The sequence below is a fragment of the Erithacus rubecula genome, assembly GCF_903797595.1.
Source record: "Erithacus rubecula genome assembly, contig: SUPER_Z_unloc_2, whole genome shotgun sequence".
NCBI classification, from domain to species: Eukaryota; Metazoa; Chordata; class Aves; order Passeriformes; family Muscicapidae; genus Erithacus; species Erithacus rubecula.
The window spans coordinates 3,714,041-3,739,417 of NW_027635860.1; the positions used below are offsets into that span (position 1 = coordinate 3,714,041).

Consider the following 25,377-nt stretch of genomic DNA (forward strand, 5'->3'; position numbering starts at 1 on the left):
AAGCTCAGGCTTTCAATGTAGAGGGAGAGCTCTCCTTAATTTGTAATGGTGGTGTAATCTGGCTTTATAGGCATTTGGGGATGCTTTCCAACACTGACCAGCTCACTGTGATTAATTACTTGGCTACTAATGAATTGAGGGATGTTTTCTGCATTTTTGTTATTGTCAGTGGTTGGTGCTTTTTCACAGCTTGAATTCTGCTTAACTAGTTTCCCTACGATTTAATATGCTGCTTCCAGCCTATATTTTTAAATTATGTTGAGCAAGTTGCTGATTTTAATATGGAATCTTCATTTAGTAATGACCTCTCAGGCTGTTGGCAATGTTTTGTTACAAAACTGGTTCACTTGAGCTCTCCCATATCTGACAGTTGCCATGAAGTTTGCTGGTGTGCTTTTTTCAACAGCAGACTTACTAGGTAAGAAGGCTGAAACCAGAAGTTTTTATTTAATTTAGAAACTTTTAACTTTCTGTAGCTTGTTACGCTTTGCAGAGAATTATGCAGTACATAAATACAGCATGTGGTTAATCTTTTATGGTAGTATTGTTTACTTTTAAATGGTGGAAAAATACTAAGAAAAGTGTGTTGGAAAACACAGCTGTTTAATGAGAGGTTTTAATTTACTCCTTGATTTGATGTTAAAATTTTTAAATATGCAGAAATATTTCTGTATCAAAACTTGTATCATAGGGACAGTATGGTGTGCAGCTTCTTTTTAATCATCTTCCTGAAAGAATGGTTGCTATAAATGTGACGAATATTCAGTCTATTTGCTGAGGAGTGCCTGGAGAAAAAAATGTACTTAATCATGCTGTGTGTGTTTATTTAGCACTTTAAACTCCTAATTTTCTGTATTGTTTCAACTGCATTTATTTCAGGTCGTGCATTTGATTATGGAATAGGGTTAGGCATGGAGAGGATATTTCCTGCTTTTACAAGGGTGGTATGGTGGTGTTTTGTGCTCATGGGTTAGAAAACTATATGTCAGCAGAGTTTCTTCAAAGCAAGAAATAAGTAAAAGTTTGGAGTTTGGAATTGGTGACTTTTTTTAAATGTCCAGTTAAAATACAGATCACTTGACAGGTTCTAGGTGAAACACTTGGGCAAGAGTTTCAGTGTAAGTGATGAAAACCATCTTTGTCTTAGGAAAAAACGGTTGACACATAATGTGAAACAAACTGATCAGTTATGTTTTTCAGCATGGATGCCATTAAGGGCCTGATAAATCAGTTGTGTGTTTTCACATTGAACAAAACCCTTTTTAAAAATAATAAAGCTATCTGGTATTTTGTCTTAAATTGTTAATGGTAGATGATAGCTGTAGACTTCCTTCTTCTGCAAGGTATTTCAATTTCTTCTGTGTAGGGGCCCTCTGGCTGTTGCAGCAGTGCTGGGCATCAGCTGCTGGCTTGGTGTTACCAGTCTTCTGCAGTGGCAAAATTGGTTGGGAATCTGAGATGTAGTAGGGATCCAGGGAGGCTCTGACCCAAACTCTTCACCAGACAGAAACACCACTGGGCAACCATTACTGCTGGGGTGGCAGGCTCTTCAGGTTTGTCATCTGAAGTTTTTGAGTGCGGAGTTAAATTTCTTTCTAAATTGGGTGTGGAGTTTACTTACCTTTCTTGTGTTTGACAGTGATTCTTCCTTTGAATATCTCAATGGTAACTTTTTTTTTTCAGCCTTTGTTGTAAGTGTGTCAAGTCTGGCATGGCAAGATCAGCCCTAGTGTCAGCAAGGCTGTCCTCCGAGGCTTTATGCCCTTGTTGAAGACACGGGGCAAGGACGGGGACAAGAAGGAGCAGCTGCCAGGCCCTTCCTTGCTTTCAGGTAGTGTGACAGGAGAGCCATCCCTGTCAAGGACTAGCCTCTGGGAGGGGCTGCTGGATCGGAATGGGACCAGGAGGACTGTGAAGGATGGGTGAAAAGTATGTTGTTTTGTTTTACTCTCAATTAACGATTGAGAAAGTTGCAATGCTACATCTCCTTTTGGCAGCACAACAAAAATGGCCTCCATGGTAATTTATGCCTCTTACCAGGATTTTACACTCATTGTTCTCCATGATGATCACTGCCTCTGTCAGCTTCTTGCCCTGCTGTACCCCCTTAGGCCTGGCCACTCCCTCCCTGCTTCCCAGTGCCTGCCAGAGACAGCAGGCTCTGAGCTTCTGCCTTCCTCCTGTGGCTTTTGGGGATCAGTGCTGTGTGGCACGGTTTGGCTTGCATTGCGGACAGTTGAAATGGTGGTTTGTGAGCATGCGGGTTAGCCTGGCTTCTCATCCTGCACCAGAGAGGGAGAGTAAACCAAAACCCTCTGGCACAGGCTTGCTTTGCTGGCCCTGGGAGGTGGAACTGGGCCTGCCACACCAGCTCCGTGTCCCATTTAATGTTGGTAAAGAGCTGTGAATTGCCTCTTTGTATCTGTAGAAATTGGATTCAGCAAAAACGGCAGGTTTAACAAGTAAGATGCCTTTCTAGGGTATTTGTGTTTAATGACGACAAGAGGCTATTGTGAGGGTTGGCCTCTGTCTCTTCTGGGTAGTGATGCTGTTAATAGGGTTTTCTAATGTGTAATCAGAGAGTATTCTTTGTCCAAACTGATCTGTTTTGTCTGAATGCGAAGTGTCTGGGTCATCAGGTTTCTATGATTCCCAGGCTCACTTACAGCATATTATTGGATTGTATTTTTTTTTTTTTTCTTTTTCGGTTTTGCTGTTGCTGAATTCCTCTCTGTAATTCTCTCAATTCTGTTTCATTTTTTTGCCTGTTTGTTGAGGAGCTTTCTAGAGCAGACATGGTAGCCACTTCCTTGAATTCCCATGGCTACTACTGTGCTGTTGCCCTAGGGTACTGCACCGAGATGACATCAGTTGCTTCCCATGTAAGTCAAACTAAACAAAAATGGGCCCGTACACCAGAAAGTCAGCTGGTGGAAAACAGAGGACCCTTTCTCTGTCCTTGCTTTTCCCCATTGTTTTCCTCTCTGTGGTTGAGCAGGGCACTCACGTCTGGGTGGACAGGAGCCAGATACAGTGGTGGCCAGACTGGTTGCAGGACATGGGGAAGCAAAGCTGTGTTGTGGGGCTTGTGCAGCACTGGGCACAGTGTGAGGGAACTCTTGTCTTTTCTGGTGTTCAGCTGGGTGGCCCTCGCCTTGCTGCTTCTTTGTACCCACCCTGAAATAGTTTTTCTCTCATCCATGTAAGGTTAAAGCTAGGAAGGCATCAGGATTCTTGTTGCCTAAAGAAGGTAAATTCAAGTGCTGATTAAGTGGAGTGATTTTTGCTAAAAGATGAAGGCAAGAGGTTTTTTGGCTTGTAGTAAATGAAAAGGGAAGAAGGAAATAAATTGGTTTAATTTTTTTTTTTTAACCCCATTAGTTTCCTTTACTCTTGCATACTTTTATGTAGGTTTTAGTTGATAGGAATAAGAGGATGAAGGGGATTTTATGTATTCTAGCAATTTAAGAATTGGACTCAGGTTGAAGAGAGGTACATATATTCATGGCATGGCCAAAGTTACACCACGAGACAAATCTATTGTGTCTTAGTAGCTTATCTCTGCTTCTTACTTGTTTAGACGAGTTTCTACCTGACATACCTCCTTTACCCTCATGAAATGATGTAGCTAGAGTGGAAAAGGAATACAGAAGTGGACTAGGACTTAACTTTTTTTGCTTCTTAATCTTAGGAACTGTGCTGAACTGACTGAGTGTGATTTAATGAAAGACCTTGGTGTACTGAAAAGTAGTGTTTTAAAAGGCAGTAACTCTAGAGCTACCTAAATTGACATGTGAGGACTCCAGTGCTGACAGCCCCCAGAGGCTGCTGGTCTCAGTCATGACTTTTGGCTCTGAACCTGGTTGCTTTGAAAACACAGGGTTTTGGACAGTCATTATCTGAGTATCTTGGAAAACAGTTTTAAAGTACACTTGCAAAGATTCATTTGAAAGGTTGGAGATTTATTGTAATATCTTGGTGATTGTGAACAGATTCCATGTAATCCACAATGCTTGTAATGCATACCAGTTTAGTGAAGCTCACAACGCCTTGGTTTAGTCTCCTTCCATTATCTTGTTGGCCTGTGAGGGAGTTCAGGATATTACCTGAGTTGTAGAGGGTTGATAAGCACTAGAAAATATTTACAAAGTGGGATAAATTCAAAAAAGCACTGCTGGTATAACTTATCAGAGAAAAGGTAATGGGCATAAATGGATATATACAAATGATGATGAAGAAAAATTTATCTGACTCCTTAGGGTAACATATTTAATACCCCAGTGTTTGGAAGCTGAAGGCAGGTGTTTCAGAGCAGTAATAAAGCACACTTCCATAAAAGAGAAGTGGCAATGGATTCTACTGCTGCAGGAGGTTGTATGTTGGGAACTGCTTTTCTAGGAGCAGATTTTCACTTCAGATGACTTGTGGAGGAGTTTAGCAGCTTCTGTTATGTGGAAGGGCAAACTGATTGTCAGTAGCAGTGTTGACTTTGTTAGTTGTGTGGTATTTTCCCATTCATATTTTCCCTTCTGTAAATGCTTTTCATGCAATAATTGTTCTTTGTGAGTTTGTTTCTTACAGGCTTTACCTGATCTAATTCACTGCACTGTTACTGACTTTTGTGTAACAACTTTATGCATTGTTTCATCTGTATCGTGCAGAAACAGAGATATTAGAGAAATGTTGGTAGCTGGGAGAATTACAGCTTATATCTAGTATCTAATTTCTTTTGGTTGGTTTTGAAGATAGTGTTAAGGCATGTCTTCATAAACTTAAGGTCATAAAATGTAATGGATTTTAAGACTTTGTTTAAAATGTTCATCTGTCATTTTCACAAGATTATCACTTACAGGCACTTGACATCAGCTGACTTAAATCCATATTGCTAATTGAAAAACATTTTCTCCCTACATAAAATCCTAAATCATGTGGGCTCATTACATAACCTGACACTAACAGGCTCTGATAGAATAAATCACTACCATTAGAGGCCCTTTACTTGTCTCAGCCTACTATTTCATTTTATTCCAGGGTTTCTTTCTTTACTTGTTTCTGAGGCTTTGTTCTTTCACTATTTTTTTCTTCTCATGAAAATTGGGATAAAGTATCTGCTTGGTCCTCACCTGTGATTGCTGCTTGTAGTTAGTGTGGTTGATCAAACATCACAATTCAGAAACTACATTGATATGATTGATTTTAATTTTTAAATGTGTTGTATATATTCATGGAACACCACCAGAAACTCAAAACCCTTCTTACCTTCCTCTATGAAAGAAATTTTCTCCTTACCCTTTTCTTATGGTGAGTCTTTTGCAATTTCTTACATCATATTTTTACTGAAGAACACCTGTCATATCATAAATGTTTGGGAAGAAGTGAATATGTGATTTTTTTTTAGATGTTTATCTCATACTCGAGTGTCAAAATGTTGTATTTTTTCATAGGTTTGAAAAGTTTCAAAAGACCACTAAATATGGTGACTGAGGAGGATGGAAGGAGGATAAACTGTCCTTCCTGGGGAGCAGTTTTGTTCTATCTTCTCTAGCTAATGGCAGTAGTTAAGTGGTATGATGTTGGCAGTTATGAAAAGATACTGTTTAGTGAAACACTGTAAGAGAAAACTTTAGGGAACTACTGTGTTTTATTTTTATTAAGAGTTTTCACCCCTTCTATCAGTGCAAAATATTTTTTCACTGTTTGTTGAGATTAAGAAGTGTAACTACCTGCAGAAGTTCAAGTCCTTGTTGACTGTACAACAGTCACCTTTTGTTCTCCAGTAGAATATGTAAAAGACTGACTAACAATGGTTTTGTTATGTGATGGCTCCTGAATGCTGTTGCCTGATGGGCAAGGAAGCGTCAACTTTAATTACTGAACAGTCTGTTAGTACAGTTGGTTTGTTAGAACTGTGCTAGGAAGCCCACTGCTCAGTGATACACTAACCTACAGGAATATGTAGTTGTTTGCATTGGAAACCTTTCAGACTGGTGTATGAATTTCAGCATCTAAAACTCATTTAATGTTAGAAAAGTTAGACTTGTGCCAGTAGCTGTGAATTATGATTTATCTCTTTTGAAGCTCTGCTTCTGAGAGACAAGCTTAGTATCCAGTTCTTCTCACAGAGAAGCAAGTGGATGCTGTCACTCTTAGGCAGGGCTTTAATCACAGACCTGGTTCTGTTTCTCAAGATGGCAGTACCCACCTAAACCGTTTCAGTAACTGCAGTGCTTTTTCTTTGGGATCCCCCTTCCATTTACAGTAAGGTAGACAAACCTTTTAAAACAAAGTTTCACATACCCATTACTCAGGGGTGCATAGCATGAAAAGCAAAGGTTAATGAGGTGCCTGTGTGTGAAAGTCTCAGTTGTATGTTAACTTTTCTTTGGCAGCTCTAAACTATCCTGATTACAGCTTTTGTACAAAGCATTTTCTGTCTGCTGCAGCTGTCGTGACTATACCGTGTGTCATGATCAGTCTGTCACTGTTCATTGATTTGGAGGGGGTAGCCATTAATTACTCACTCACTCCACTACCTGCTTCTCTAGCAGCGATGCTTTTAGAATCTTCTGATGAAAATACCATTCTAACTTTGATAGAGTGAGAGAGCAGAATCTGGTTAAACATCATTGTATTTCAAATTAGTTCACTTCATATTGTTTCTACACAGAACTGTCTCTTTTAGATTGGCTTTTTTTTTTCTTGCAGCCTTTGTTTGCTGTCTGAAGTTGCTTCAGGCTGAGGGCTGTGAGAGTTTGTGTTAGAACTATAAATGCAGTTGGTTTGTGTTTGCTTTACCCATTGCCTTGGTTTTCTGAGTAATCCTTTATATGGTACATTTTCAGTCTTCAGCATGCGGTATGGAAATTTTAAACATGCTAACAGTGCTTGTTCATACTTTTTTGCTGCTATCCAAGTAGTGAAACCAGCTTGTGATACAAATTATTCTTGCCAAACTTGTCATCAGGCATTTATCTGCCCTGTCTCAAGTACTCAAAATGGCTTTTGGCATTCTACAGTCACTGAAGTTGGAAGATGAATAAAGGAAATAAGCATGCTACAGCATAGGTGACTTGTCCCTTTCTGCTCTTCCTCAGTGTTCGTTTTTGGTTCCTGCTGCTGACCGTTCGTGATGCATTGTTGTATTCTCATAAGTCATTAGGTCCCTGCCACAGTCTGCTAGGTTTTCGTCAGCCTGGGAACAGAAGGGAACTGTGGGCAACTCTGATTCAGTGACTTACTTTCTTATTTATCTTCTGGGAGCAGCTCACGTTTTGTCTGGGACTGAGAATGGAGTAATATGGGTCTGGTATCCCCCAAACCCTGCTGTAGAGAGGCTTTTGGAGCTGTAGCTCACATTATCTGTCTGCTTAAGGGACTGAAACAGGTCTAGGGTAGAGATAGCAAGGGAAGAGGGATCTGCGTTGAGTCCTGCTATTCTTAACTCGAGATCTTCTACTTTTTAGTGCACCTGCTTTACAGGCTTTGACACATTGTTAATATGACTGTAAGATCAGAATCCTCTCTGTGTCTGTGTTTCAGTGATGCTCAGGTTGGTGTTTTTGAAGTGCTCTCCTCTGTGTGTGTGACAGAAGCACAGCTTGTGCACTTCCACTTATGCTTATTTAGTCCTCTGATGCACAGGATTTTCAGAGCCTCAGTGGTCCAGCTTTTCTCTATGCTTCTTATCTTCACTATAGCTCAAACAGAAGTTAACACAGATTTCAAATAAAATAGGTTGGTATTGTGCAGTGTTTTCTCACTTGGTTAGCAAGAGTGTTAACTCTGTGTGTGCTGTAAGCTGAAGAGGCATGCATCACAGTTTGTCAAGTGTCTGGTGGGACTGCCAGAAGGGAAATTACATAAAAGACATTCAAAGGATACACATGCAATTAGAAATTGAAGGGACAGGTGGATCAGAGGAAACCTGAACTTGTGAGGAGCACATTCAAGATGCTTTGTTCCATGGCAGCAACTGGTCTGGTAAGCTTCCAAAGTGTTTTCTCTGGTTGGCAGAATTTCAGTCAAAACCTTAACACTTTCCAAAACTGTAGTTCTGCACTGTGAAAGAGAGCATATTCTTCCTGAAAATCTGCAGTTAAATAAGCTTTTACTTGTTTCCTTGCATTACTATTAGAACTATATTGAGCTGCATTTAGGAACTGATCTGTCTGAAAAGTGATGTTGCACCTCCATTTCTTCACATAAAAGCAAATGGCCTTTTTTTTTTTGCTGGGTAAGTTTTTTGAAATTGCAAATTTGTCTGTAAGAACAAGAGAAGAAACCTATGCATGTGTAGCTTTCTGCATCTCTCTTACTAATACATATGTTACATATAGACTGTTGTTAAAGTGTCATTTTCAAGCACTGTCAATCTGGTGGTTGTATAAAGAAGAATTTTTCTGCTTCTGTGCCTGGTCCTGTTCTTCTTGTCCCTTGGGTGATGACTTCTGTTCCTGGTTGGTGGAGGTGGAAAGAAGACTGCTGGTAAATTTCTGTATCTCCATTAATGCAGTGCTAGTATTTATTCAAATTATCTTCCATCTTATGCTTGATACTCTTCAAACAAGTGAATTTGGGGGCTTTTCCAATGGATCAAATTTTGAGCACTTAGTAGTTTACATTCTCCTTAATCCCTGGAAAGTAACACTGATCAGACAACAAGAGGGAGAAGGAAGGTGCATGTGCAGATATAGCAATATAGCTATAGCTATATAGATATATAAAGCTATATAGATATAGCTCTAGCAATGATCTGGAAAATGCATTTTTGCTTCACTTTTTTAGTATATCCCAGAAGTATATTTTATATATCCCAGAACATGAGAAGTGCTGAAACGAGCAGCGGTATGGATCCCTGCCTCAGTTCTTTCAGCTACGATCCCTGGTGTTTGGAGGAGCACTGTTTCTTTTTGCCACATTTATAGGAAATGCCAGTCTTCTCTCTGTATTGCCTAGGGTGGTTCAGTATGCAGTGGGGCATGATCCTGGGAATTTTCATTGAGTACAAGAAGGAGCTGGATGATAGTTCTGTTTGAGCAGTAATTTCCAAAGTAGCCACTGACAGCCACATGACTCCTATGCCACCTTTGATGGAATGATCTTTTGCTTGCGCTTTGCAGATGATGTGTTGTTGGGTGCCCATCTTCTGGCCTGAGACCAGAATGTGTGGGGATGGAGGGCACAGCCTTGTGGATCTGTTTACAGTAAGGCCCATCTTTTCATTCCTCTGCAGATGTGCCTTCTTTTATGGTACAGAGGGTGATACTGATACAGTTCAGTTAGTGAAAATTCTGGTGTCTTAGCACAAATTCTCAGGCCAGAGTAGAGGAGGAGAAGTATATTTGTGTATTTTAAATCAGTGTAGCAAACACTCTATTTACACCATTGCCTGGGTTTGCTTCTTAGAACAGGAGATGTGTGTTTTCAGCACTCGTTGTACTGTCTTAGTGCTTTCTGATTTGATTTTCATGAATCTTATTCTTCAGTCACTTAACACATGCAGGATGAGAAAATGACACCATTTGCAACAGGAGAATTGGCTTCTATGAGAAGTTTAGTTTTGGCCTTATGGAGGCCCTTCAATAGTTTTGGCCTGGCTTGGAAGCTGTCTCTGTCAGTCACATTATTTCAGATGAGTTACCTATAGCTGTGACAGTAGGCATGCTATTGCTTTTGAAGAATCCCAGCACTGGAAAAAAAAAAATACTGCCCAATTACTGCAGTACGTTGAAGTTCTTTTTCTCCTTGTGTAAAACCCCAAAATGAAAGCCTTGCTTTCTTTGCTCTATGACCATGAAAGGGCCAAGTTTGGAAGAACAGTTATGGTTTTATTACAGAGAAATCTGGGAGAAAAAACTGTAAATTGAGAATATTTTTTTTCCCCCCTCTCTTCATGGTACAACAGGCTTGGCTCTTTGAAGAGGCAGCTCTTTGACAATATGTTCTGAACTGTGAGCATGGAATTTTGACACTCAGTGCTGTGAGAACAGAACAAATGTTCACACCTAGGTTTTGGTGTGGAACTTTGCTAATTTTTCTTTTCTTTCTTTTTTTCTTCCTTTTTCTTGTAACAGAAGCTTTGGTCTGATTTTTGCCTGTCCTGTGCTACTGTCATAACTCTCCTGGACACCAGATGATTACTGAAATTTTAGATATACAGTCTTAGTGCATTAAATGTAAGTCTCACAGAGAAATGATGCTCTTAGTGCATTAAATGTGAGTCCTACAGAGAAACGATACTTTTTGGAATCTGTCATAAAAAACATTTGAAAGAGATTCTTATCCCTTTGTTGTGCCCAGCCTTCCAGAAAGTCTTGCTGTGGAAACAATGAAACCCAAAACATGCGTGTTGTATATTCAGGATATTGGTGTCTGAAGGCTCTGTTTCTCTGCAAACAAAGTAAGGTGTTTTTATTGTGCTGTTTATGTTTACAGGTTTTTTGTTGTTTTCTTTTTTAGGTTTTTTTTTTTTTGCACATGGTGTTTTGTTTGTAATTTAGCATACCATTCATTGTGTATGAAAGTAATCTAAAATAGCCAGGCAGAATTGAAGGCTCCATTGTGCTTGGTACCGTGATGGATGTATTTTTTTGTTTCCTGATGGGTTTGCAGCACTATTGATTATGTTGGATGGACAATGAAGCAGGTTTTGAACTTGTGGCTAAAGAGAATATTTTTCAGTTGGAAAACCATACTTACTATTATTTGTACTGCCACATGCAACAGAAGTTAATCCTTTGCTGCAATATATCCTTGGAAAATCATGTTTAAGCTGCTGCCAGAGGGACCCTAACAGATGGGGAATTGGAGAAATGTGCCTCTTAAGTTAGTAGTTAGTAGTGTTAAAAGTCAATATATGGTCCCTATCTGTAGTATGTGTAAAAGCAGTAACTTAATGTAGGAGACTGTCCTCAAGTTCACTCTTGCCTAGTTGTGCCACGTCCAGTACTCTTGTCCTGTGAATCTCCCATGGATAGGCAATGTCCTGACAGCTGGAATCTGCTGTCAGAGGTGTGTGGCTGTTAAACACGGCACTTTCCTGCAGCCCCTACAGCAGTAGTTTTAAATCTCTATTTCCTGATAGCTATTTTACAGGTGTGTTGGATAGAGTTTAAATGAACATAAGTTCGTAATCTTTTGGCTGTGCTTATATGAGGCTGTAACATAGAGGTATTTTTAAATTGTTGATCAGTTAGCTTCCTTGATTGGACATTGTTTACATTACCAAATAATCCGTTCAAATATTTAAAAACAAGCACTCCAAGATTAAATTTGCATTCCAATTTACTAGTTTATTGCCTTTCTTCAAAATACAAGTATTGCCAAAAATGTTGTCAGTAATGTGCTATCTGCATATGATATATGCAGATGCTGAAGTATTTTAATGTCAATATGAACAAAATATTTTCAGGAATTTTTTTCTGCTGCTTGCTTTGCTTTTTGCAAAGGTTGTAGCCTTGGGATGCTAGCCAAACTTTGTACTGTAAAAGAGAGCATAAAGAATGCAGGATGTTTTTAGAATAGACTGAACTGTGAGCAGATGGTTTCATTAAATTCTTTTTAGGCAAGGAAAGCAGTTGCTGCTTTTGGAACAAAATTGGCTGGAGCAACTGCTTGTACATTGCCATCCTAAGTGTGTGGCAGGTAGAATATTCATACAACTCTGTGTAAAAGAATTGGCCCATGCACCTTTAAAATACAGTGTGAGACAGTGATGACTTTGTTCTGAGAAATTATAGGTATGAATTAGAGCAAAAGACTGAATGTGTCATCAGTAAACTTTCTGTGCATATTTAAATTATTGACTGCTAGTTGATTTTTTGCTTCTTGACCCCAGAATTATGTTGTTTGCCACAAAATCCTTTGTTTTACTTTTTTTTTGTTTTTTTCTTGCTTTCTGGAGAGCACAGTGGGAAACGACATTTAGAACTGAATGTAACAAAATGGAGTTATAAATGGCTTTCAAAGGAGAGTGATACCCAAAAGATAATTTTCTTTTTTTAGAATATAAAGACTTCTGGCAGAAGTGTATCAAGAGCATGGTTGCTCAGGGTTTTAGAGTTTTTGTGTTGGTCAAAATTTTGTGTGTACAATGTGAGCAAATTTATGCTTTGCCTGCACCTAAGCTGTAATTAGGTACTTGATGCTCAGTCCTTCCAGCCCCAGTCTTAAAGAACTTCTAAAGTTTGGGTCAAGGCAAATACTCTCAAGTCACAATATCTGAATACCTCCTACAAGCAGAATGTCTTTTGAGCTTCAAAGATAGCTTTAAGGAGGAGAATTTGAAGGGCTGTTGGCCCTTTCAGAGTTGAGTATTTCCTTTAATTTGTTGTCTTCAAATTCAATTTTAAAGGCAATAAGCCTGGTATCTGGGAGGACATTGTCCTGCTGTAATGCTAACTTTATTGGTATTGACTGCAGCATATCCATTCTTTTGCCTGTGAAATGCCTCTTTATTACAAATTAGATATTACTTGTTTTAAGTAGTGAAGGAGGACTGGTGGGTCTGCTGCAAGTGGGTCTGAACTGACGTGTTAAGGCTCGTCTGTTGGTATACTGTGTATTCTGAGGAAGACTTGGCTTTAAACAAGCTTCTCTGTTAGTTTCAGCTCTGTTAAAATGCTGCTAGCAGATAATCTGGGCCAGTAGTTTTGGGATTAATTCTTTGTTTGTGATTGAGTCAGGGGAATGCCTTTATTTATGAAGGTGCTTGTGCACTGGTGTATCACCATACTGAACCAAATACCTCAGTGTAATAGGTGTGTGGAAGTTTGTTGCAAATGTTTACATATATTTGCATAATAGATCATGTCCATGGTTTTTACTCAGGTTGCTTTTTTTAAGGGTAAATTCGTAATGTACACAGGCATTGTGGAAACTGGCTGAGCCAGACATCATATTGCTGGAGGAAATTTTGTGCTTAATTAGAATCAATACATTCCACAGTGAGAGTAGAAAATGACCTTGAATTTGGGAAGATGAATTACTGGCATGTTATTGGCCTTGTTTGAAGTTTTTCCCTGTGTTATTTGCACCCTGATTTTCCTGTTAAGCTTTTGTATGTCTATGGTACTTTCTTTTTAAATGCTATCTTTTATGTTTGTGTGTTCTGGGACTCTATGTTGTACTAAGAGAGCTGTCAGTGACACTATTGTGATAGAAGTATCTCAGCAAATCCACTGCAAGTGTAGTTCTGTCCCTAGCTCTCTCATGCCTGCCATTGTCTGTAAGACAAAGCTTTTGAACTTAGCTTGGTACATGTTTGTGAAAACAGTAATGGCTTTCAGTGGATCACTTCACCTCACCCTGTGGTGTATCAGATATTTGCCAAGATTGGCAGCATTTTCTCACCTCTTTTTTCCTCTCTGTCTCTTTGTTGCTGACAGGTGTAGCACTGCTTCATAAGGTTGTGGGGACCCTAATGGGCAGGTGGTTTAGATTGTGCCTATTTTCACCTCTCACTTGCACAAGAACTGAATGTTGTATAACTGTAGTTCTGGTACGTCACTGAGTGTTAGCAATATGTGCTATGAAAAGCAGTCTTGTTAAATGCCAGGCCTTGCACGTCCTCTGGACAGGAGCTCAGTCCTATATTTGTGTCTGTCATTCTTTATTGATGTTTTGCAAACAAAGACTGCTAAGCCATTTGGACATCTGGGCTGAATCACATTTAACCGGCTTATGTGAGCAAATGTTTCTACCCGTTCACGCAGTGAAATGTTAGCTGCAAAGCCTGGGATGTTCTGCACAGAGATGAATGGCTTAATGTGGTTATGATTTAACTGAATTCGCTCAGCTTGTTCTAACTCTGGGTTTTTCCTCATAGAGGCAGAAATGGCTGCCACTTTGCAGTCTAGGTTTAATCTTTCGACCCACTGAAATTCTCTGCTCTTGCTCTGTTTAGCTTCTGTCAACCACAGACCCTTTATAAGCAGAATCAAAGGAAAGAGTGTCTACAGACATACTGCAGATCAGATGCTTCTTGTGTCTGTCAGCCTTGGTTTGGACCAAATAGTACACATCTGAAAATATTTTTGCTAGTTTGGTAGTGTTTTTCTCTGCTGGTAGAGTAGATTTTCAGCTTCCTTGAAACTGGAGATGTAATAATGATCTATATGTTAAGAAGATAAAATGTCTTCTAAGACTGGAGGGGAAATAATTCTTAGTTGGAGTCTGCATTGTTTCCAGATTTTTCCTAATATGCAGCAGAGGAAAATTATTCTGGTGTTCCCATATTTGCTCCTGCCAGTTTGATCTAGTTGTCAGTGCTGCAGCTCATAGGTGCAAACAGCTTCACACTACTCTGAGCTGCTATGGAAAGTGGCCCAGCAAGAGGGTGGAAGGAAGGCCAGTATTCTGAGGATGCAGCCATGGCTTCAGGTTGCATTTAATTGAGTAACTGTAATTGCCTGTTCCTTGTTCTTTTTCTCCCTTCCCTGACCTCTCGGCTGCTGGTGCTTCTCTTGAGTTAGATCTTTGTGATGATGGGACTGTATGTGTTCTGCTTAAAAATCTATTCTTTGTCTTATTCCCCAGAGACAGCTTTTTCCTGAAACAGCTGTCTGATTTTTAAGTTTGATTTTTAATTTTTACTTTTTACCTCTGCTATACTATGCGCTGTGTTACCTGTCCAAACAAGTTATGCCTCTTCTGTTTTTGTATTGTTCTCTTTCATGCTTAATTCAAAGCCTGCTAATCAGTGGTGGTTGTTCCTGTTTCAGGTACAAAAAAATGAGTCATTGTTACACTAGCTTCCTCAAGTCCTGGTTGATGGGCAGCATCCACTGTGTATATTGAGTTTGAATGCTGTGTAAACCCTGGCCTGACTATAGTATTGTCTACAGAGTGGACTAGTAACTTGACTTTCAGGCCTATAGACTTTCTTATCCTCCCTCTGGTGGTGATAAGCCTTCTGCAGTCTCATGGATACAATTGTCCCAGACAGGCTTCTAAAAGTGACATGTCATCCTTTCTAATCCAATAGAGTTTAATCTTTTGGACTATGAACAACTGACATCATTGAAATGGGGTTTGACAATATTTTATATTCTCTAAGCATTTTTATTTGCTATTTTCTGTTTAAATTTGGCAAGATAGCAGCAGAAACAATTCCATATTCTTCCATAGATTTGCTGCTATAAAAACCTCTTCCTTTGAGAAAGTTTTTATGTTTTGGATAAGTCTTCCAGTGTGCTGCAGTAACACACCGAAGTGTTTGCTTTATCTGCTTTAATAGATCACTTTAAGATCTTGTAATCTTATTTGTCTCAATTTCAAACTGGAAGGGCAAGGATTGAAGGACTACAGACTTGCTATTGGATGAGCATTTCACCTGAAAAATACCATTCAGCTCTGTTCCTTGAAATCATGCATCTTTGCTGTTGATATTCCAAGAATAGGCTATGTTCTTTGCTGTGTGAGAGTACTTCTTGATGCTTGTCGATCTGAAAATTTTTCAGTCATTGTGGGGTCAAAACTGTGAAACAGGACCTGTGTAGCAATGGGAGAGAGAAGTCCACATGACCCTTGCCTCTTCTGGCAGTACAGAAGAGAGTAGAGGGTCTGGCATGGGGTCTTTGTGTGCGCTTGCATCTCTCACTTACCAGCAGCTCACGGAAGGGGTTTTATTTTGGACACAGGGTATGGCTACTGGGAGACCAGATAGTGTTGCTGAGAATATAGGGACTTCTTCAAATTAGTCTGCATTCATATGCATGAGATTGTCTCTGTCTCTGCTGCTGGGTGTTTTCTAAGCTTGTGTATAAGTACAGAAAGAAAGTACCCCCATGTCAGGCATGGATCATTCAGTGCAGTTGAAAGAGTCCTGTGGTGGCAAAAGAGTGGCTGCTAGAATGAGGTAGCTCTGGTGTCAAGGTAGATGTGAATGAAAGGATGTGGTGAGTGGCTGGGAGATCCTCACAAAGGTGGATGCAAAGTGATGGGAGGTGCTCACAAGCAAGCTATGCTACCAGCTCCTCAGACTGTTAAGGAGACAGTTAAATAATGTTTATTTAACTTATTTTCCCCATGAAACCTTATAAAGTGGCTTAGTAGGAGAGAATTACTTGGCTAGTGACATAAGCATTAACATGTGTAAGCTCAAAGTAGTGCGAACTTTCACTGAATTGCTGAAATTGTAACTTTCACAAGCCATGTGAAAATCCTCACTAGGCAGTTTTCTCACCTTTTTTCTGTTGGAGTTGCTGAAGTCTTCCAAGTCTTTCTGATTAGAAAAATTTTGCTTTTTTGAACTGTTGTCAAAATGCTGTTCCAAGAATAGGCTTTCATTGAGTCCATTGTGACATTTTGTTAGGCTACCTGAGCCAGGCTGTTACCAGCACTTTGTGTGCCACAGGAGCTGGTGGAGTGTTCTGCTCAGAGGTCTCTTCCCAGGCATGGTCGCCTTCTGTGTTTGCAGTTACCATGTCCTTCAGAAGTGAAGCAGTTGATCCCAGGCTCTTGCGCTCTTTCTCAGGCATGGAACTGGCAACTGTGCTGTCGTGTATCAGAGAAGCTTCAACATAACGCATGTCTCTGAGAGCTGGAAAATGTACCGGAGCACTGGAGATCAGATAAATGCCATTGACAGGTTCTAGGCCTTGGATGGAAAAAGACCCATCACCAATGGACTGGTCTGAGTGATTGCTAGCAAGCAGCTCATCTTGGTCAGGACCTGGCCAGATTGTTTTCAGGACATATTTTCTCAGGAAGTGTCCTATGAAGCCTCTCTTTTGCTAGACAGGAAGGACTCCTGTAGAAAATCTTGCAAAAACATCTGTAATAGGTAGAATGAAGCAACCAGTTTTCGTACTCAGAGAAGCAGCAGGAAATGCATCTTTGGTTCCCTTGTGCATCATGAGTAATTTGGAGAACTTAGATGAGTGAATGTCAGCAAGATGAACCTTTTCTATCACTACTGAAAATCTGTGAAATAAACCTAATTCTTTAGCTTGTCCTAAGTTTGTCATTGTCTTGAAGAAGGTTCATTGTGAGCAGTGATTTCAAATGCTAACATTTAAAATATTTTGTTTCATTCTAACACAAAGGTAAGTAAGCAACAGCTTATTTTCCTGCTGAGGGAGATGCCATTTAACATCATCTAAGGCAACACAGCATGACAAGTGTTTTGCTAGCAGTCTTGAGGCAGGGGTCAACTGTCATGAAATTGCATCACCATTTTCTGTTACTTAGATGTTGGATATGCCACCAGCCTTTCAGAGCATATTAGAATTCAAAAAAACTTTAACCTATTCAGATAGTTTTAAAGTGCCATGTCTCAAAGGAGCTAATGGTAAAGTGCATAATGCCCATTGTGTTAAAAAGATAAATAAGCTGTTTGAGCATAGATACTCCAGTACCTATATTTTTTTCTGCAGAGACTACTAGTTTTAGGCTTTCTTAGAGTAATCAGGGAAGTTTAGTGATCAATAAGGAGCAGCTTGGTGTTGTGCTTCAAGGTATGCCATTGGCTGACCTTGCTGTTAAGCAACGTAGACCATTGCATGCAAACTGCAGCGCAGTTTCTCATGTGTCGTTGAACAGCAAATCTGTTGTTAAAGACAGTATTGTGCCAAACAGAGATATGTCTGCAGCCTGTAAGAATAAGAAAGCTTAAATGAAGCTTGCTAGCAGACAGTCCAGCAGGAGACAGGATTCTTAGCAACAAAAACAAAGAGATTTGTCATTCTGTCTTAAATTATAGAGGAGCAGTAGCAAAGCAGCTAATACATGGATGTTAATCTGTAGTACTGATTTCAGTTTGTAGTGTGTATACTCATGGTTACCTTGGATGACTTCTAAAAGATCTGCCAAAGCTACTTAAGAAAAGCAAGCTGACTGTTAGTAGATTTAAATTCTCAGTGCAAGTCTGCAGATACTATTGAGAAATTTAAAGATTAGTGGTTTTCAGTTTCTAAAAAAATAATTTCTGGTTTCAAAGAAGTCTAGATAATAATTTACTGTAAAGAAAACTGTATATCAGAAGTTATTTCACAAATAACGTTGTCTAGCTGGGTCCACATTTTAATACTGGGACATGGTTTTGTTTTTTTTGTTATGTACTCTTGCAATAGTTTAAAGCTAGTATTCCAATTAGAGAAAACTGGGGAAAGTGTCAAGGGAGAGTGAGAAGGAAACCAATGCTTAGTAAGAGTAATTTGTTTGTTTGCTGTATGAAGTCTGCCTTTATCAAACAAAAATAAAACCCTAAACCAGCAGACCCAAAACAAACCACCAGACTTTTAGCAAACGAGCTGCATCAGTCGAAATTTAAATTCAGAAAATAATACAGCCACAAAGAACTTTAACATTTGAAGTTTAATTGATTTGAATTAATGTAGAAAGATGATCTTTTGTTTTGCTTTGTATAAAGGGCCCATTTATTTTATAGGCTATATGGGCAGCTTTGTTTTGTTTCTTGCTTATTAAGTGCGCTTTAGAAGAGAAGGATATTTTGCAGTACAGAATGACACTTGGAATAGAGACAGTGAAGGTATCTTCTGAAGTCCTGTCTCTACGTGTTCTGGCTTGTGCAGCAAGGAAAGGGGATATAGCAGTCTCAAGGATGTTCTTCTTTCTTTCTTTTTCTTCTTTTTATTTTCTGGTAATGTGTTACCTGTGTCTGATGACCTGAGAAAGCTAAAAAGGGATACAGGGAAGCAGCTAATGGCTTTAACATCTCTGCAGAAACTGGTTCACAGTTAACATTAATTACTGAATTCTCTGACATGTCTCTCTTGTTTGGGATTAACTTTTCCATTTGGCTCATCTTAAATGCAATTTTTCTACTCTGAGATTTGAAATGTAAAAGATGTAATTGTTCTGGGGTTGAAATCTCTGGTTTGAGATAAGACATGAATGGTGGCTGCTGTGGCATTTGGAGGTCAGTGTTGCCAAGGAAAGCTTTGTTTCTCTGTTGAGCCCTAAACCTTTGAGGAAACACATAAATCTCATCTTGCCTCTAATGCCTTCGTGCAATTTTCCAGATCTGCTTTTCTGTAATACTAAAGCCCCTCAAATTTAGCTTTCAATGACTAAAAACTTGTAATAATTACCTGTTTTGTCAGTGTTTGTGGTAGAACCTCTGTGGTGCATATCTCCTATCTTTCCTGTTAAAATATTTGTAATGATAGTGCAAACAAGGTTTTCGAAGTTAATCGTCAAGTGTTGTAATGACTCTCTCTGCAGCATTTCATTTGGCATAAGAAAAAGCTCATTTTAGGCTTTGCAGGAGTTAAAGTCCCAGTAATGCTCATGCGAATGTTCTGCGAGCAAAGCTTCTATAATCCTGTTCCTGACATGCTCACACATAATTTGATGTGAAACCTGAAGCACTTGTACTGAAAGATCTGCACCTGTGTTTTTGGATAAGCAGTATATGGGCACAAACTGATACCCAGTTACTAGGTAAAGGTCAAAATGACCTTTGCATTATTAATATTGCCACAAGGGTTGTATTGAGGCAGAAACAGTTACAATTGATGCTCTGTAACCCCACAGAGTAGACATAGCAGCATATGATTAATCACCACATTTGTGGAAGATATACCAAAGTCAGAGGGTTTTGGGTTGTTTTGTTTGGGTTTTTTTTTTTTTTTTTTCCCAGTGTCAGTCATTGCTGAGTTGTAGCTGCTTATGTGTAACAAGTTCTGTTCAATGCAAATATTTTTGTATTTGCTGGTATCTGTAATTTCTTTGTATCTCTTACAGAAGAGTGCAGGCTCCCTAGCTGTATGTAGTTTAAAAAACAGCGAAGCTTATTAGTGAGCAATGGTAAAATAGTCTAAGGATGATTTGTTAAATCCATGTCTGTTAAAAGCACTACTAGCTTATTTCAGAAGTTCTGTTACTTTTCAGCATAAAAAAGAACAAAGGTTGATGTAGACGTTTTAACATAGTAAAAAAGGATAATTCATTTCTGACCTAACAGAATCTTAACCACAGCAAAATTGCAAACCTTTTAAAATGCTTTGCCCTGAACCTCTCTGCATTAGCTGTATCTGTTAGAGTGAAATTATGATTTCTTAAATATCAAGGCTATTTTACAGTATTTCTGTGGAGCTTGGCAAAAAAACATGAGTTTTATTCTGCTGTTGGAGATAATCTCATATCAAGATCTCAGCTATTAAAAATGACCTTTGTAATATGTGGCAAATTCTGGATTTTCACCCTAGACCTCATATGTCCTGTTTTGAGTGAGACTGGCTGGGGCATGCAGTTGTGCATGGTATGTGATCTTTGCCAGTCCTTAGAGACAGTGGAATTTCTTGAATATGCAAACAAATGTTATAGTAACATGCTTGTTGCCAGGATTTAAGCTGATGAGAAGGAATTGTACTTGCTTATCACTGGCAGGGTAAAGTAAGTAGTTTTCATAATGGTGTTGCAGGAGAAGAGTGGTGTTTACTCTTGGGGAAGCGGTGTTACCCTTGGGTGGGCTTTGTCTTTTCAGTGTGTTTTTCAGCAGGCAGCCCTACAGAAAGCCCCATACCTAGTGGGTGCTATACAGCATCAGAGGGGAGAGCTGCATTTTCTGTCACAGGTCTAGTCATATATAGCTCTCAGATCTTCAGAGTTCTCTTTTATGGACTGGGATGTCTTGTCTCTTCCTCACTTTTTCTTACTTTGGCCCTGAGATGAGGCAAGGAGAACTTAGATTGTGTCAAACACTTACATGCTACTCCCATGTTTTTTTTCTCCTGCCCAAAGAAGGCCCAGATTTAATGTCTCCCATAGTATTGCACTTATATTTCAATCTGCCACAAGCTAGCATAACGGCTGAAAGGGGCACTATGTGGATTTAAACTCCCTTGATCCTGCACCTTTCTGAAGCAGATTTTTAGCCAGTGGAAATTTATCAGTTGACCTCTCTGAGTTGCACTGTGTGGTGTAGGTCAGGGTGGGGAGTTACTGACAGAGACCAGAGGATACAGAGGCAAGACAGCTTAAGTAAGCAGGCTGGATGCCTGGCAGCTGTAAGGAAGAAGAGCAGTTACCTTGCTGTTTTTCCCAGCCCCTTTTTGGGGTCTGAGGGGATGATTGTTTTAAGCCATTCACCCTGGCACATTGCTAAATTTATGATGAGTGTCTTAAAACTTAGATGTTCATGAAATTTATCAGCTGGTGTCTAGGGACCTATTGAGCCTAAAGGTGCTGTTTTTACCAAGAGTGAGCTACCTCATCCTGCAAGTGGAATACTGCAGGAGAAAAGAAAAAAATTGTTTCCTGGTGGTAGACCAGGTGTGAGAGCTGAGATTGTCATACTGTACTTGTGTCAGTGAAATAAAACTTGAAAACTGCATTGTTTCTTTATACTGTTGATGTGGTATCTGAAAACAGAACTTTACACTTGTTGTCTGCAAGTCAGGTATCAAAGAATCGGTATGGAAAGTAAAAGTAAGATGTTTCTGTTACTTTCATTAATTCAAGGGTAAGAAGACCTGAGGGAAATGACCAGTTTTATACTTTGTTATTGTTGTTAATTCTTTATTCTGTGTCAGGTTTTCAGTGGAAATAAGTTTAGAAGCCAAGACTGTGTTTGCTTTGAGAAGATTCTCCTATATGACTCTATCCCATGGATGCGTGACAGGAAGAAAGGAATTGAAGTTCTGTTTAAGTCTTAACATCCCTGTCTCTGTGATATGGAAACCCAGGAGGTGAAACTTGCTGCTGAAAAAGCAGCTTGCAAAACAAACAGGACATGCATAGAGGCACTGGCTTCAGCTTGGAGCTTTGGAAAAGGAATTGACAGCATTTGATGGACACTTCAGATAAGTGCCATAGAAATACAATGAACTGAGGAAAAAGAGTTTTGAAAGAGGACTTTACTGCACCACCTTCAATGTGTGTAATGCCAGATGGAGGAAAAATTGCACAGATTTTACTGTTTGGGCAGCATGATTCATGTCAAGTATGAAGCTGCATGTTTGTGGTTGGCAGTAGAAGGAGCACTGGAGGGACAGGTAAAGCATTGCGAGTGGTGATGCTTCCATCCTCTCACTGCCTCCAAAACTGAGAACTCAAAATTACTATCAAAGACCTGTTTGGCACTTTATTGTTGTAGTTTTTCATCCCAAGAGTAACTGGGAATGTGGTACAGGTGGATTCAAGAATGTATTAATTTCTTGTGGTCCATTCTGGTTGTCTTGCTATATTGAATGGGCGTGTTTTTGTCATGCTATGAAGTGTTGTCCTAACCAGTTCTAGTGGCATTCTCATTACATCGTGACCATGAGAGCAAGATAGTTTCAAAGTGGCATGTGTGATAAGGCAAGTGGTGCATGATAGTAAGATAAAAATACTCAGAACTAGAACAAATTTTACCTGATCGTAAGTCAGAGACGTCCTTGCATAACTTGAAATGCTTGAGGTAATCCTTTTTTATAGCTTTTTAGGGTGTTTTTGGACACTAAGTTTTGCTTTGGTTTTACAAAAGATAGGTACATTCCACATCTGAATTTCAATTTGGATTTTTTAAATAGTATATGCTGCTGCAATATTCAGTTTCTGATTTTTATATAGCCAAAGACAGTAAAGTTTTGTTTTCATTACTTCTCCACTGTTTTGAATAACTTGGTTCAATTCCTTACTTCAGCAACCTCGTGCAGCTCCCTCAGGGAGGCTGTGCTGTCTTATGCAATCAGGGAGTTGACTCTGGCTCCTTGAACTGAAGTTTCCTGTTTCTTCCAGCACAGAAGCTTTTTCTCAGGACAGGTAGCCTCTTCCAAGGTTTCTCTTTAAGGTGCAAAAAGTTTTCTGTGCAGTTGAAGAAGTACTGGTTTGTAATTTTATGTATTGAGGTGAAAATTGCTCCTCTTTTTCCTTTTGGTCTACTTAATGCCAAATAACTTTTAGGGGAAAAAAAAAAAAGAAAAAGGAGGGCAGTATTTTGAACATGCTTTTAAAGTTAGTTTAAAGCTGGCTTTGTATTATGTTGTCTTATTGTTGGTGTCCCTGTGCAGTGCATGGTGTTGACAGTGTGTAGGAATATGTACAGACTAACAAGTTGTTCTCAGTGGGCAAACAGGCCCAAAGATATTTTGGTATTGAAAACTGCTCTATGTGGAAAAGGTAGTTGTTGCATTTTCCTCCTCTGAGTCAAGAAACTTCAGAATCTGGACCCTGTCAGTAATGGGCATATTTTGTTAAAAACTGTCTTGAAAGCCTGAAAAACTAGAATCTGATACTGAATAGCTGGGTTTTTCTGCTCTACCAGGATGGTAAAATACTCAGAAAATATTCAGTTCTAAAGAATGTGAAAGATTGCTCATATCTTTTCCTTGCCTGCTGTTTTTTTTTTTTTGTTTGCTTGTTTTTGTTTTTTTTTTTTTTGAGAAATGGCCATGTGTTTCTCAAGGTGAGAGAGAAAAATACCAAGATAACATTGAAAAACACTAAATGTGAAGCAATGTGAAATCTACATGTTTTGTAATCTTATGTCCAAATAACTCTTACACATATTGAAAGTATCGCCTGTAAACACTGCTAATGCACTTCAGGTAAAGAATTCAGAGAAGTAAAACAAAGAAATGCTGTAGTATTATATAGTTGAAAAGCAGCAAAAGTTCTCTGAAATGACCAAATATTTGATCTAAGCTCTTAAGAAAGCAAGTGATATAATACAGCATGTCGGTGTTAATTTTGGCTTTCCCGAGTTGCCATGTTATCAAAATGAATATGGAAATAGGTAAATTCTCGTACTAACATTAGGAGGTATTTCCCCATAATTGGCAGCTGATAGTCTTTTGGGTAAGACACATGTTTTTTTGTGGGTTTTTGAGGGCTTTTAAACTTGATTTTCTTTTCAGGGACCTTAAACATCTGATAACCTTAACAAAGAATGCAGGCAGAATTTAGACTTCTGTTTTCTGTTACTTTTCATTGAGTACCAAGAGTAAGATTTGGAGGCTTATCTGCTGTTTTTCTTGTGGAGGTTTTTTAAACAGCAAATTATTTCCAGGATTGCTCCTTTTCTGGTGGAAGGAGATTCTTCTGTCTTTGTGATAGAAGAATCCCATGGATTGCACAGGATTTTATGACAAGAGGAATAGTAATTGTCTCCTTTATATTGATCTTGTTGAAGTAAAAAAACTGTTGAATATGGTAGTGATCACAATGATCTCTGCTCTCCAAAGATTGATTGTTTATTGATCAGAATAATCCAGTGTTGCTTCTGAATTTTTTTCTTCCCTAAGCGAAGGCTCTGTGAATATATAAAGATTTTACATATCTCTGAAGTGGTGGCTTAAAAAGATTAATCTGAAGGAAAGGTGTTGGTACTTGTTCCTTTCTTCATGCATTTGTGCATCCTTGTTTCTTCTCTCGGGTGCTGTGACTGTTAGCCTCACACAATTGTGTTGATGTTCTCTGCCTCTACTGGATTTTGATTCAGAACCGCTACCATGTTTTTTATTAAAATACTAGTGTTGATATTTGTACAGTGTTGTAACTGTAAAGTAATTTGTACAGTATTGTAACTGGAAGAAAGCTAAAATTGTGAAACCCTCTTAAATCCTTTCCTGAGAAGGGTTGGGATGCATTGATACTATAATGAAAGCTCCTGTTCAGTTTTATGGAAGTTTAGTTGTTTAGCTACAGATTTTCCATTTTGAAGGATATTGAGACAAACTTTCATCATGGCAGTAGTTGGCCCGACCTTGATATTTTTATTTTGCCATTGGGATGAAGGAGGCATTTGTGGCTCTCTGCCATCAGTTTAGTCTCTTTTTTTTTTTTTTTTTTTTCCCTTGGCTTATTGAAGATGTTTGTAAGATCTGAGGAGTACCAATGTGAAAGAAATTTAAAATGAGGATCCCAGCAGAGTTTGAGCCAGATAGAGATGTCTTTTCAGGACCTAACAGGGCTTTTTTACTTCCTTGTTTCAGAACAAGGTTTAGGGGCCTCTTTTTCAGGTTAAAACTCACATACTTTTTTTCCCTGTAATGCTTAGAAAAAGTAGAGGGTGTTGATAGGCCATTAAATGGGTCTATGAAATAAAGATGTTATTATGAAAAGTAAACTTCGTAGGCAGGAAAGGGGAAAAAAACATTGGAGTTTTGCTTTCTTAAGTCTTGTAGCACGTTTGTAACTTGATTTCTTACCCCCAGTGTCTTGCACAGGTGGTTAGCAGATATAATGACCAGCCCCATGCAGAGTGAGTGGGGGCAGTGTCAGCAGTAGCTGTTTTAGTGTGTCAGATCACTTTAAATATAGTGATGCTAATATGCACTGTTCTTGAAGTTTGTAATCCAGCCTACGTTTTAATGTAATTCAAAACTCTAAAACCACACAGAGCATTTACAGGAAAGTTCTTAGTGACAGACACGGTCTGTGGGCTGTTTTCTGTACAGTCTTACTCAGAGCTGTTTACTTTATTGTGGC

At 39.0% G+C, this 25,377-nt stretch overlaps 1 protein-coding gene across 20 annotated transcripts in view; it reads left to right on the forward strand.

The window, feature by feature from the left end:
* The window catches only part of SEMA4D (semaphorin 4D), a 97,634-nt gene that overhangs the window by 25,908 nt on the left and 46,349 nt on the right, over window positions 1-25,377 (forward strand). Inside the window, exon 1 of one of the 20 annotated variants that reach the window (XM_079331005.1) lies at window positions 2,767-2,882. The exons of the other annotated variants lie outside the window; for them this stretch is intronic. The gene's annotated coding sequence lies outside the window, so the exon portion shown is untranslated. Of the gene's footprint in view, window positions 1-2,766; window positions 2,883-25,377 lie in introns of those variants that run through there. 20 annotated transcript variants of the gene reach the window in all.